This window comes from Vespa mandarinia, chromosome 19 (assembly GCF_050613455.1).
Source record: "Vespa mandarinia isolate Hongniang chromosome 19, ASM5061345v1, whole genome shotgun sequence".
Classification (NCBI taxonomy): domain Eukaryota; kingdom Metazoa; phylum Arthropoda; class Insecta; order Hymenoptera; family Vespidae; genus Vespa; species Vespa mandarinia.
This window is the reverse complement of record NC_140828.1, coordinates 2425001-2440221: the sequence shown is the minus strand read 5'-3', so window position 1 is coordinate 2440221 and position 15221 is coordinate 2425001. Positions and strand designations below refer to the sequence as shown.

Below are 15221 nucleotides of genomic sequence, written 5' to 3'. Positions count from 1 at the left end.
CATCCACCTATGACAAACGTTGCGGTAATATAAATAGTTGGCCCAGTTTCGTATCTTCTTTATCGTTTAACTCTAGATAAAGTAAGTGTCATTGATTTACAACACATATAAAGAATAATAATGGATACACTTTTAAGAAAAATAATATGATCATGGTCGATCGATCGATCAATCGTTCAATCGATCCTTTGCTTCCTGATATAAATCATGCTTTTTCGACCTCGAAACTCGATCGAAATTAATTCAACCGAATGATCTTCAAAGACATCTCCGATGTATACTAATTTTCTCTCTGTCTCTCTCTCTCTCTCTCTCTCTCTCTCTCTTTCTCTTTGCAACTTACGACAAACTCATAGATAATGAGGCGATCGTGCATGAGAAGGAAAAAAGGGAAAAAATAGTAAAAGAAAAAGAAAGAGAGAAAGAGAGAGAGAGAAAGAGAGAGAGAGAGAGAGAACGATGATGATAATGGCTGGAGGGTAGGAAAAAGCGAAAGTCACGGGTGGGCTGTCTCATCTATCGATGTAGCTAAGATCCTCGACACAAAGATGGAGCATTGTATGAGAGCACTATGTTCTGCCCTAGATAATTAATATCCATGCTTACGTCTCGTTTTACCACGAATAAGAATCGAGAAGGCGAACGTGTTGCCTTTTAGAATCCCACCTCCTTCAATATTTCCATCTTTCTTCATAGCACATCATATATACCTCTATCTCACTCTTTCTCCTTATCTCTCTCTTTCTCTCTCTCTCTCTTTCTCTCTTTCTCTCTTTCTCTCTCATCTTCTTCGACAAGAGAATTGCTTCATTTCGACGTCGAGCTAATTGATTAAAGGGATTATATGCCGCGAAGGAGCTACGAGGCGTCACGGATCTATCTATCCTGCCGACCGATTTTCTCACTCAAGAGGAACAAATGTGGTAAGAGTGAATGAGTGAAAAAGAGAAAGATAGAGAAAGAGAAAAGAAGAGAAAGAGAAAGATTGTGTGTGTGTGTGTGAGAGAGAGAGAGAGAGAGAGAGAGAGATGATTTTGTGTCGCAAGTCTAGTTTCGTTTCTTCCTTCAACTTCTGCGCTTGCCCTTCCTCAAAAGATCGATCCAGGTATATGTACGTAATACGCTAGTACCCGTCTCTATCTTTCATTCTCTTTTTCGTACTTCTTTTCTTTTCCTTCCTTTCTTTCTTTCTTTCTTTCTTTCTCTTTCTTTTTCTTTTTTTTTTCTTTTTTTTTTTACTTTTACTCCTTTTATCTTTCTTCTTCTTGATTCTTCAAAGAAACGAATCCAATCTCTACAGATAATACTTATGAGAATCATTTTGGATTAACGCTTGGTGATTTATCGATCATGGTGGATTTCGAATTGGGTCGTACAACATCACTCGAACGATCCCTTCTATCGGATAAGATATCGGTATCACGTTTTACTTAAGAGAATACTCTGAGATATATTATATGTTTAATATATCCGTATATTTGTAGATATGTATGATATGATTATTTTCAATGAGAACAATTATTTTCATATATTATTGCCGACAAAAATTGATCCAATCGAAAAGTCTAAAAAATAATTGAATCAAATTATTTATTTCAGATTTTTCCACAACATAGTTGAACAAAGGACAATGATGATGATAATAATAATAATAATAATAATAATAATAATAATAATAATAATAATAATATTTTAAGTAATTACCTTTATTAATTCTCATAGATTGAATAATATTTTATTCTGATTTAATTATCGGATAAAATGTAATTTATTTAAATAAACAAAATAAAAATGGTATAAGATTTGGGTCACTTTAGTAATTAATTAAACGACAAGACCCTTCCCAAATGGCTTCATCGATTCTTTCTCTAATGTAGTACTTCCGGAATTCGAGTCTCTATATAAGGACGATACGTTTCTGAATAGAACTAAATAATATATTATATTTGAATTTAAAATTGTGAAAGATATTAGTATGAAAAATATTAATAATGAACGATCGATTGCATTGTTATAATGTATTGGAAATATTATGAATAAATAATGATGAGAATATATAAAGAAGAATGAAAATTACAGTAACAGCACCACGACCTTTCTCGATACAATCGAACAATATATAATAATTAGATACTCGTAGGAATAATCGAGGAAGACGAAAGGACCTTGAAATTAATGAGATCCATTCGCCATTCGCTGCACGCTACAATTTTTACGATAATTATTCTCTCCCTGTATTTTTTTTTCCCTTTTTCTTTTTTTTTTTTTTTTTTTTTTTTTTTACTTTTTCTATTCTTCCTTTTCTTTTCCTTTCATTTTTTTTCCTTCTTTTTTTTTTTTTTTTTTTTTTTTTTTTAAACCTGAAGAACGAATAAAGACACATCTATTAAAAGTTAAAAGTATTAAAATAAAAGAATTCAAAGAAGTTCGTCAAGAGAAATCATTTCTTAATTTGATTTCTCAAGGACTAAACTCATCTCTTTCAACAAAAATGATTAGCCATTATAAGTAGCTATAATATAATACAATTCTTCAAGGCTATCTCATAATCTTTCATGATTTCATTAATCTTTCGTAGAATATATGAATTGTTTCTTTATATAGATATACATATATAAAATACAAAGATTTCTCGATCGAAATTTATCTTTAATTGGATAAAAATTATATTCAAGTTTAAATGACGATAGTATTTTTAATTATTAGATCAAATAAAAATAATTTATTAGGATCGTTTAATGGATTGATCCATTTGTCAATTTTTCGATTGATATTTGTCAATATTTTCTCTCTCTCTCTCTCTCTTTTTTTTTCTTTGTTTTTCCTTTTCATTGTTGTACCCTTTTATATTACCATATCTAAGGGTTGTAATTCATTTAATAAATATCATTATCATTATCATTATCATTATCATTATCATTATCATTATCATTATTGTTATTAGTTAGAGCCACGAGTAAGGAGGTGTTATTTTTATTATTAATCAACTTAATGACACTTTATCAAAATTTATCAAATATTATTATATAGAAACATGTGAAATTCTTCGACATCGTATTTATTCAGGTCGATGAGCTAAGTAACTCGAAATAACTCATTGTGCATCGACCTTCTCTCTCTCCCCCCTTCCTTCCTATATCTCCCACTTATGAACCCTCGTGCGTTCACCACCTATTACCCTCCTCTTCCTCCTCCTTCTCCTCTTTTACCTCCTCCTTTTCCTCCTCCTTTACCACCCACCATGTATCCCAGAACGTGCTCGATTTATATCGAGTCCAGGATTACGTCATCATGAGGACCTGGTCGATGTCATCGACAGACGGGTAGAACTCACATAATTAAAACGTCCACCTGGAACGTAAATATTAACTCCACGTAACGATCGATTGCAATCTACAACTACGAATTCACGCATGTAGCTATCACGAAAAATAAAAATAAAAATAAAAATAAAAAAGGAATACAAGAAAGAACACGATTACGAAATCATTTGTCTTGAACTACTTACGAAGATTAACAAGATTTAACAAATTTATCTATCATTTTATATATTATAATAATTACTGAATGACACATATATATATATATATATATAAAAAGAAAAAGAAAAAGAAAATTTTTCTCCACTTTACTTACTCTTAAAAAATTTCCTTTAACAGAAACAAAGATTGAAATCTCTTGAGAGACAAATATTTATTTCTCGTACTTTAAGAAATACGAAATTAGAAGTTCTAAAATAGATATAGAAATATTGTAATTATAATATCGTGAATGGCTTTGAAAATTAGACGTAAGTATAAACACGAGTCTATAGATTGGTAAGTTAGAAACAGGATGACTGTGATGCTGGTGAATTGGAGGTGAATAGGAGATGAATAGGAGGTTAGTTCGACGGATCAGTTTCACGGTGAGGTCCGATAATGAGACCATGAGAGAAAGGAAATTTCCCTGGCACGTTGCAATGACGCTGAACATCTTCGCAAATCTCTTGGCACTTTTCGTTCTTCGTTTAGCTAACGTAACACATTGGACGTTTATTATTTACATTTTAATATTCATCTATGTATCCATCTCTTTTTTTCCACCTTTCACGTCCACTTGTTAGTTGATATTTTATACTGATGTTTTACTTATAAGGTAGAAGAACTTATCCCGTTGGATCTACATTTTGCGATCTACATTTCTTACGTTTTCAACGTTCCACTTCTCGATTATCGTGATCTACAAACGAGAATAATTTAACAATATCTTTTATACGATATATATGAATCATTTTAGTCAATTATTTAAAAAATAAGTGATAAGTTTTGGATATCCGATTGAAAAAAAAAAAAAAAAAAGAAAAAAAAAAAAGAAAGAAAACAAATAAATAAATCAAAAAAGAATTTGTCGATAATAAAGATATAGTAAGTACATATTATATTGATCGTCAAATATGACGCGCGTTTTCCTTCGTAATAATCGATAGCATAACTACGAGAAAACGATTGTTCTCCCTATCTCTCTCTCTCTCTCTCTCTCTCTCTCTCTCTCTCTCTCTCTCTCTCTCTCTCTCTCCCTTTCCTTCGTAGTGCATACAAACGCGACATTAAATTTTCTTTCCGCGCGTCGAACTCGCGAAGATAGACGATGGAATTCTTAAGTAGACGAGCTGAAGCGAAATAAGTCGTAAAGCATCGAACGAAACTGAGCTTTCACTAAACTATAGGCTACGAGAGAGAGAGAGAGAGAGAGAGAGAGAGACAGAGACAGAGAGAGAGAGAGAGAGAGAGAGAGAAAATGTAAGAGCATACACGCGTGTTACTTTCTTCCTCGACGATGCAAATACAACTACGTTGTGTAAAATGATGCCACGGTTAAACGATGGTCGTTTTATTTTTCTTTTTTTTTTTTCTTTTTTTTTTTCTTTTTTCTTTTTTCGTACGATATTGAAAGAAAGTAAAAGTTCCAAAGACCATTCGCTTTCTGTGAAGGAAGATAAAAAAAAAAAAAAAAAAAAAGAAGAAAAAAGAAAAAACAAAAAGAAACAAAAAGAAAAGATTAACCACAACTTCGTTTGGACATTAATTTATATCAATCTTACATAATAATCTCATTTCTGTGCCATTGAAAAAGAAAGAAAGAATGAATGAAAGAAAGAAAAAAAAAAACAAAAAACAAAAAACGTAAATTAAATTATGGTGAAAGTATACGAACCAAAAAAAAAAAAAAAAAAAAAAAGAAGACTTATTAAAATTTGATTGGATTCGATATTTAGATTAATATTCGAGATGTTTTTCATCAACGAAAAATAAATGACATTAAATAAATTCATCCGTTAGTCCAACTCAAATGAATAAGATTTGTCGAATATAAATCATGAATGTATTTTCCATTAAATATTACGAAAATCTTACAAAAGCAAATCCTTCGAAAATCTTTATGGATTTTCAATTTTTCATGAGCTTACGATCTTATCTTTATTTATCAAAACGTAAAAAATTCTATTGCCAAGGGAATCGTTTAATACATTTAACAATTATCTGATTGTATTTTTAATTAAAATACAATATTAATCCATCAAAGAAAAATATCATACAATATGATAAACTATCGTTATAATTAATCTCAATAATTATATACAAATCTATAATAAATTGTTTCTTATGGATTAATGATATGAAATATATTAATTGATAATTGTCAAATATAACATTGAGATTATTTCAGTGATAAAATTCTAATACGATCCTAATTCCATGTTTAATTTTTTCTTTTTCGAAATATACAGAGGATCCATTGATTGATCAGAGAATGTATCACGATAATTGATCGCAAACACGTTAATATGAATTCTTCAAGAGAGAGACAAAATAGTGCAAATGAAATTTCTACACATTTTCTCAGATTTTCATAGGACGACGATAGATCAATCAATATTTTCATTTTATCACAACATCACAATATTGTAATTTTAATAAAAGAAAATGATCCTCTTCATTTTCTATCGTAATTATTTTAAATGATCGAACGAAATTCTTTTATGAAGAAATAATGATCGATTTTCAAAATCTTCTCAGCCCTTCGTAATATAACTGTTATATGAAAAAATATAATCGAAAGAAATGGATATTTTTTTTTTTTAAAGTTTGCGATTATACTATCGAATTTAGCCGTCGGCAAAATTTCGTAATCGTTGCAGAGGGTGTAGACACTAAAGAGGGTATATGTGTATGTGTACGTACATACGATACATACAAGAGAAAAAGAGAGAGAGAGAGAGAGGAGAGAGAGAGAGAGAGAGAGAGAGAGAGAGAGAGAGAGAGAGAGAGAGAGAGAGAAAGAAAAACATAGCAGCCACCCTTGACTGATTCGCGAGGTGGCCCTGGGGGGTGGCTCGTAGGCGTGGCAAGTAAGGGTGGAAGGCGTGGTTAGTCTGGATCAATAAAACCACCCCCGCGGACTTACGGAGAGGGCTTTCCGCGTGCAACGTCCCTCTGCGTTTTCGGAGAGGTGAGTGAGTTGAACTGAAATCCTCCGCGCGCGTGTGTGTGTGTGTGTGTGTGTGCGCGTGTGTATGTGTGTGTGACAGAGAGAAAGAGAGAGAAAGAGAGTGCATAAACTCTGCCAAACCACATCGATCCCTCTAACTTCCCTTCTCTTTTCCTACTCTCACCCTCTCACCCTCTTTTTCACTCTTGACGATCGTCGAAGGTACCGCCATGCCATCGTCCGCCCTGAAATTACAGAAGAGACTTCATTCTGAGCACGAAGCCACGTGAACTCTCGCACGCAATTTTCCCTCGCGGAGAAACGGTGAAAGGATTCCCTCTCTCTTGCTCTTGAACATCAGAGTTCATCTCTCGTATTTCTTTCTCTTTCTCACCCTTTGTCCATCCATCTGTCTCTATCTTTTTTTACTTTCAAGATATGATATAAATATACGACTGCTATCATATTATATTTTTTTTTATAAATAACCTGTCTCACCCTCTGTCTCAGTCTCTGTCTGTCTCTCTTTTTCTCTTTCTCTTTCCCTCTTTCTTTCTTTCTTTTTCTTTCTTTTTTTTTTTTTTTTTTTATTTTCAAAATATATATTTGTAACTCCTGATCTCATTATATATTTTATTTATAAATTAAATATATAACTTCCTTCTCATTCATTCTCTCTCTCTCTCTCTCAATTTTTATTATCATTCTTTCATTTTGCTATTTCGAATTTTAAAAAAAAGAAATCACTTTCTATTCCTAAATTTGATTCACTGATTAGGACTTAAGATTTCGTTTTTATTTCAAAAGAGAAAAAAAGAAGGAAAGAAAAAAAATGCATTCTCTTACAATCGTAAGAACGAGAAGAATAAGATACTCGATTCGTAAAATATACTTTCGATGTATCGATATTACGAAAATAATTCTTCGAAACAAATAGTATAACTTTCGTTCATGTTGGACTGTCTATCACGCTTCATTAAATCGCGGAATCTTTAGTCATTCTTACGTAATACGACTTGGAGATGTACAGCTAATGATTCTATTCTGTCGATGCACTTTCTACTTCCTCTTTTGACCAATTGTTTACGGTCTATTAGCTTCGACTGTGTTAATTGTCAATTAAAAAAAAAAAAAAAAAAAAAAAAAAAAAAAATGGAATTAAATAATAAAATTAAAGAAGAGAACAAAAAAAAGAAAAAAGAAAAAAAAAAAAAAGAAGAAGAAGAAGAAAGAAAATCACACGCTTTCTATACTTTGAATTAAATTGTTAATTAAACTTACAAATATAAGTACAAACAAAATACGAGAAAGTATTTATTTATAAAAGTGCATAATGTATAACAACATTTATTCATATGCACATATATATATAAACGAAGGATCAAAAAGAAAAATGATATAGTAAAATTTCTCGACAAAAAAGATACTACGTGACATACAAAAATTGATATTAATTTAATCCTCTTATGACTTTGTTCCTTTTAATTTTTTTTTTATTTTTATTTTTATTATTATTATTATTATTTATTTATTTATTTATTTATTTATTTCTTTTTTTTTTTTTTTGATAAGTTTTAGACACCTCATAAAGATTTATAACATGTGTATGTATAAGAACGAATCGACGACCGTGGCCTGTATGAAATCGATCAGCGACGGCCTTAAAACAACAACACGTGTATGTGATATGAATATACCTGTCTGTCAGAAGTATATAAGTAATAAATATACATATACATAGATGTTATGAGTATCGCGAGAAGCTGTTAACTCGATCGATGTAGAAAAATGTATAAAGATAGTTATGTGCTAGTATGCTAATATGTAATCATACTTAAAAAAAGATCTACGATGAAAAAGTTCGACTTGGAAATAATAAGTTTTGTCTTGTCTTACACGCCAGGTCAAAGTTCATTCTCGTACACCGATCATTCTCTGTATGAATATGTTACTTCAACCCGGAACTCTTTCCTTCCTAAACACTCTCGGTACACTGCGCTTGTTTGTACTTTGTTAGAATATTTAAAGAGTTACGGAAATTTTCGTCATTGATTTTCTATTCATTTCTTGTAAGAAATACCAAGAGAAACTTTCTAACTCGTAAAAATTATAACAAAAATTTACAAAATAATTTCAATTATCATTTTTTTTTTTCAATGATCCTTATAATTTCTCTTTTTTTTTTTCTTCTTCTTCTTCTTCTAAAAACGTGACGAATACTCGTCTAATTGGCGAAAAACTCATAGAGTACACATATAATTTGCATAATTTGCATTACAGTCGACATTTGCTTTGACCTTGACCTTTTGTTATTTTAAAAGGCACATTTAGATACATACGTAGTGTCAGGCAACTTTGTCCAAGCCATTAGATCATTTGGATTCAGCATAATAATGCTCGAAATCGTTTACGTTGATCAATGTGACGACTTTCTCAAATTATCCTCTAGTCTAAATTCCATCGTTTCTTCTTACGACGAAATAAAAAAAAAAAGAAAAAAATTAAAAAAAAAAAAAAAAAAATGAAGGATGAAGAGAGAAAGAGAGAGGGAAGAAAATAAGTCTCGCTTGACAACGACGTAATTGCATGAGATAACTTAATTAAGAAGATCTTTTAATCAGATAACATCCTTAGCAAATAAATGGGAGAAAGAGAGAGAGAAAGAGAGAGAGAGAGAGAGAGAGAGAGAGAGAGAGAGAGAGAGAAAGAGAAATGAAGAGAAAGATAATGTAACAATGGCGGATTAAAAAAAGAGAAAGAGAAAATGAAAGTAAAAATTCTCCTGAGACAAATTGAAATTGCCAATATTAAGTTATCCACTTCAAATGCAACACAGTAATATTATTTTCTATACGATCATTTTGATATTATTTAAAGATAAGGATAACAAATAGAAAAGCTCAATTCTATTTTTGTAATAATACGAAGAAAAACTTTGTCAATGTTCAAAGTACTAATAGAAAGTAAGAGAGCGAGAGAGAAAGAGAGAAGAAAAGAGAGAGGGAGTAGAAAGAAGTAGAAAGATGAAAGAAAAATAGAAAGGGTCATAGTAAGAGTGAGAGAGAGAAAGAGAGAGAGAGAGAGAGAGAGAGAGTAAGAGAGAGAGAGATAAAGAGAGAGATAGACCGAAAGAAACAAGGGAAAACTCTTTAATGCATACCTGCCAGAGGCAGAAGAGAGAGAACGTGTTCCCTCCCACGAAAGTAAAATAAATTATTGTGAGCGGAGGTAGTCTTTGGTGAAGTAGTATATGTGGGGTGTTAGCAACCCCCTCTTCGAGTGTATTCCTTTTTACTATCCCCACCCTTCAGGTACTGTTAGAATTCTCATCCCCCACCAGCAAAAGCAAAAGCAAAAGCAACAAAGCAACAGCAATAGCAGCAAGCAAGCAAGCAAGCAAGCAAGCAAACAGGCAGACAGACAGGCAGGCAGGCAGGCAGGCAGAAAGGCAGGCAGAAAGGTAGGCAGGCAGGCAGGCAGGCAGGCAGGAGGATCATCGATTCTCCAGCACCTCCGTCGTCATTCGTACGACGGCGTACCTAATATAATATTCTAGGCAATTACAGTGTTTGCGGATCAAACACAGAGGGACCGGTTTCATCCCCTCCGTTCGACGAAAGTCTTCAACCCCTACGATTCACAAGGGCTCCCGGTATGCTGAGAAACGTGCGGGTGGTGACGACTTTCGAGGGGTCGCCAGAAATAGTCCCTTTTGCTTGCTTGCTCTTGTCATATCTCTCTCTCTCTCTCTCTCTCCCGCTCTCTGTCTCTCTGTCTGTCTGTCTGTCTGTCTGTCTGTCACTTCCTATGTCCTATCTCCATTTTTTTTCTCTCCTACCGTTTAACGACGTCATTTCGCTCGATGTTTAGCCAGCCGACGATTCCTAATTTCTCGACGATTTCAATGCGTTTCTGGAAGTAACGGAAACTCCTTTTAAAGAAAAAGAATATTTTTAATAATAATAATAATAAAAAAGGAGGGAAAATAAAAATGGAAAAAAAAAAAAAAAAAAAAAAAGAAAAAAGGGATGATCTTTAGCATGATTTTAACAAGATGACGATATCTCGAGGTGAAAATTATCAAAAAAATTTCCTTCCTTTCCCTTCTTTCTCCCTTATGTATATAAAAAAAAGATCGTCTTTTCATTCCCTCGAGGAAAAGAAATAGAATTCAAAAACTTCAAAAATCGATTCTTCAAACGTACTAGGTCTTTTTAATTTTTAGGAGGGGAAAAAAAAAAAAAAAAACAAAAAAATAAAGAAATAAAAAATAGAAGCCTAATCAATATACATTTATCTTTATAGATTACAAAGCGTCTTTCTCCTAGTACGTTCGCGGCCTCTTAAATCCCAATATAGTCGCTTGGAAAGTCGTTTCGCCTGCGCCATTTAAATCGGACAATTTACAAGTCAAATACATAGAGAAGACCACTACCACTAATACCACCATCATTCGCTATTCTCAAACGGAAATTACACTTTATAGTAGGATCGTCCTTTCGAAAGTTTGTCTCTCTCTTTCTTTCTCTCTCTCTCTCTCTCTCTCTCTATCTATCTCTCCTCTTTCACTCCTTTGCTACGTGCAAGACAAACATAAAGAAAGAAAGAAAGAAAGAAAGAAAAACAAGAAAAAAAAAAAATCGAGAAGATGCAAAAGAATCAATTCTACAATTGTTCGTCTTTCGATAATTGAAATGATAAAAAGAAGAACAAAAAAAAAAAGAAAGAAAGAAAGAAAGAAAGAAAGAAAAAAAATGAAATATAATAAAACAGAATTGTTAGCTCGAAAAGGAGCAAGGGACAAAAGAGAAAGAGTATAACAAACTTATTGCAAAATTATTCCAGAGTCATCTTTCCCATGTGTAATTTTCTTTTCTTTCTTTATTATCCACATGTTCTCTCTCGTCTTCTCTTTCTTCTAGACGGAGTTTGTTGTTTGTGTTGACTTTTTTTTTTTTTTTCGACTGTTTCGTACGAAGAGAAGAAGCCCATGGTGGACGTACGTTCCGCTTTTTAATTGCGCCTCTCTAAGTCAACGCGGGCTCGGTTGTTGCGAGAGATTTATAGTCTAACGTAGGAGGTTGCAATGTGGATGGTTGTGCTCGCTCGTTCGAACAAAGTCTTACTTCACACACGGTTCCCATAAGTGTTTTCTTTCTCTCTTCCTCCCTCTCCCTCTCTATCTCTCTCTCTCCCTCTCTCTCTCTCTCTCTCTCAACTTTTTTTTCTCGTTTATTCCTCATAAGGAAGAAGTGAAACGGATAAACGATCCGCATCGTCTTCCTCGAAAATGTTGAGACGTGTCAGTGTCCTTATTATCGTTCGTCGTGTTATATATCTTTCAAATCTCGAATAAAACATTCTCTTTAAACTACGTTACCTATCAATTAAATTCATCTACATACTTCAAAATAATATCATGAATATAAATCGACCATTTTTGAAAATTAAAATAATATAAAAATAATATAATTAAATGTATCATCGTGTCAATATAATTAATTTTATTTAATTTAATTTTACGATAATAATAAGTTTTATATACTCGATCGTTATTATATAATTTTCGAAACAATTAAAAATTTTTTACGAATTTATTTAAAAAAAAAAAACTTTCAAATAAATTAATAAAAGAGAAATATATTATCTTTATATACGACGTTATCTTAATCGTAATCATATTAGCATGACATAAAACAACGTAAGAAGAAAATGTATACGCGCGCGTTGATATCTCCTTATCGTGCTTGCAAAGCTGTCCGATCGTTGAAAGATCGCTTATACTAATGTCCCTATCACGCTTAGAAAGTCCTTACAAGGAAGTCCTTTTAACTTTCCCATCCGGATACTCGTGAGAGTCTGTTTATTATTCTAATCATACTATTTCGCAAACCCTTATCTAAACGTTATACGTCGCAATATGGAAATATTGCGAGCTATCGATCCTTTTTATATTTTCTAACTAAATAAGATACGATGTGTAGCATGATGATCACAAGGACAAAAAAAAAAAAAAAAAAAAAAAGAAAAAAAAACAAAAAGCAAAGAAAAACAAAAAGAAAAAAGCAAAAAAAAACTCAGCACGACGAAAAGCAATAAAATTCGATTTTTTTTTTTTTTTTTTTTTTGAAATTATTTAATTTTATTAAAATTATTAAATTTGGTTTTGAAATTATTACGTAAATAATTAAAGGTAAGATCGATCAAATGATTCTATGTTAATGATTAAAAAACGAGTATAAATTTAATAACTTTGATAAATCGATTTTAATGTCGTCGTTTTTCTTTCTTTTTTCTTTTTTTTTTTTTGTTGTTGTTTTTTACCCTTAACTTGTCAAAGTTAAATGATAAAATGGGGATGTTTTTCTCACCCTGCGCGATTTTCTCAGAGCTAACGATATTTCGCGCGAGATTTGTCAAAATCTTACAAAGATATCCGGTGAATTCGATCGTACGGAAGCGAATTACACGGATCGCTCGTTTGATATTCCGGTCTTTTCTCTTGGAAACATCCCTTCTCTCGCCCTTTTGAATTTTTTTTGCTTTCTATTCATCTTTTTCTTTTTTCTTTCTATCTTTCCTTTTTCTCTTTTTTTTTTTTTCACTTTAACATCAACCAGTAAAATATGATTCTTACGTATTTACATGACTGCATGAGTAATTATGTACCACTGGACATTAATTAGATCGTCTAGAAACTTTAACATGATATAACACTTTTAATTGGCCGAGTGCGAAATTTTTTATTACAGTAATTATCGTCGTTAGTAATAATAATAATAATAATAATAATAATAATAATAATAATAATAATAATAATAATAATAATAATAATAATAATAATAATAATAATAATCCAAATTTTCTTAAATTTTGTTCAACTATCATGGACAACAATGAAATATTTTATAATTAGAAATTAAATAATCTCTCTAAAAAAAAAAAAAAAAAAAAAAAAAAAAAAGAAAAGAAAAAGAAAAAAAGGAAAACAGAGAAAAAGGAGAGAAAAAAAAAAAGAAAAAATTGCATAAAATTTCCATTACTAAAACATAAAACGGACTAATATGGTTTCCCATTGGACCCTTCAAATGTCGCACTACGTATATTTCAATTAATTTGAGTCAACTCGACCACTCTACTGTGTCCCATGAGAATTGTAAATTTGAATAATATTACGAGACGAATGACATAGACGAGATAGTGAGAGTGTGAAAGAATAGAATGAAGGATTTTACTTCGACGTATCACCTTAATAACTTTTCGAAATAAACAGAGAAATGAAAAAGATAGAAATAGATAATATTCGTCGACATTATCAAATAACATTTGCGACGTTCGCACGTATATCTCAAATAATACTCGAGACTAAAAGAGAGAGAGAGAGAGAGAGAGAGAGAGAAAGAGACAAAGAAAGAGAGAGAGAGAAAGAGAGAGAGAAAGAGAAAGAGAAAGAGAGAGAGAGAAAGAGAGAGAGAGAGAGGAAAAATGTAAGAATAGAAAAATGTTTTCTTTGAATTTCTATGATAATTTATCAATTAGCACCGTATTCTAAGAAATTATCGCATCGTCTTTCTCTCTCTCTCTCTCTCTCTTTCTTTTCCTCGTTAATTATCTACATATACGATTATAGATATAAATTAGGAAATATTATTTCGCTAATTCTGATAACGATAAATTTTTAATGATTATTATATATAAATATAAAATGTCAAATGCATCGTTTATTTCCTATACAATGTACTTCCGTTTTCTCTCTTCTCTTTCCTTCTTACCTGCAAACAGAAAGTTTACACCGAGCGAAAGATAAATGGAGAGAAAAGAAGACGAAGAAAAAAGAAAAAAAAAAAAAAAAAAAAAAAGAAAAAAAATGAAAAAAAAAAAAAAAGAAAAATAACAATAAAAATAAAATAAGCTTCTATGGCGCGATGTTTGTAACGTTTACAGCCGCTCACGCCTTTAACGACTAAAGAGAAGTGATAAATAGAAGATAAATTAATGACTTATGGCTTACAAAATATAGTATATATTTTTTACTCTTCCTCCTTTCATCACGATATATGTACATAAAAATATATATATATATATATATACACACACGCGCAAACGCACACGTACACACACACACACACACATTCGTATTAATGACGTAGAAGACTAATTGTGCCTTTGATTTTCTGATGTCTGGATGATGGGGTAGATTATCGAAATAAAACAAAACAAAAAAGAAAAAAAAATTAATACAGAAATAAAATAACATCAAATTTAATTAAAGCAGACTTTATTTTATTATTTTTACGTCGGATACTCCAACCGGACTCGCGTGTATTCAGAACGTTCGAACGTTCTCACGTAAAAATAAATAAATGTAAGGCCCCTTCAGTCTCAGAGCTAATGAAGGGATAAGAGAGTCTATTGAAAGTAAGATTATCGAAGATAGTAGAAGTAGATAGTCCCGAAAATAAATGAGAATTGTCGAACGATAATCATCGAGGAAAGTTGAAAAATAGAAAAAATTGAGGAAGTATAGAATTAAAAAGAAAATAGAAAAATAGGGAAAGCGTAGGGACACAATAATTATCATAAACGATGACAATATGGGGATCAAATAGGTATTCGAATTCTAATACCTAATATAAAAGAAAAGGAATAATAAAACTCAAGAAAAATAGACGAAGAACATCAGGTAAGTAAAAAACCATATTTCAGGGGGGGGAGGAGGGCGGGGGGACTCATTATACGAAGGACAGATT

At 31.6% G+C, this 15221-nt stretch overlaps 1 long non-coding RNA gene across 2 annotated transcripts in view; it reads right to left on the bottom strand.

Moving 5' to 3' along the window:
- Positions 1 to 8792: 8792 nt before the first annotated feature.
- LOC118447997 (uncharacterized) overlaps positions 8793 to 15221 on the bottom strand; it is a 59331-nt gene continuing 52902 nt past the window's right edge. The window contains exon 7 of one of the 2 annotated variants that reach the window (XR_014983275.1): positions 8793 to 8940. This is a non-coding gene — a long non-coding RNA (uncharacterized LOC118447997). Of the gene's footprint in view, positions 8941 to 10307; positions 10384 to 15221 lie in introns of those variants that run through there. The other variant, XR_014983276.1, reaches the window with a different exon arrangement.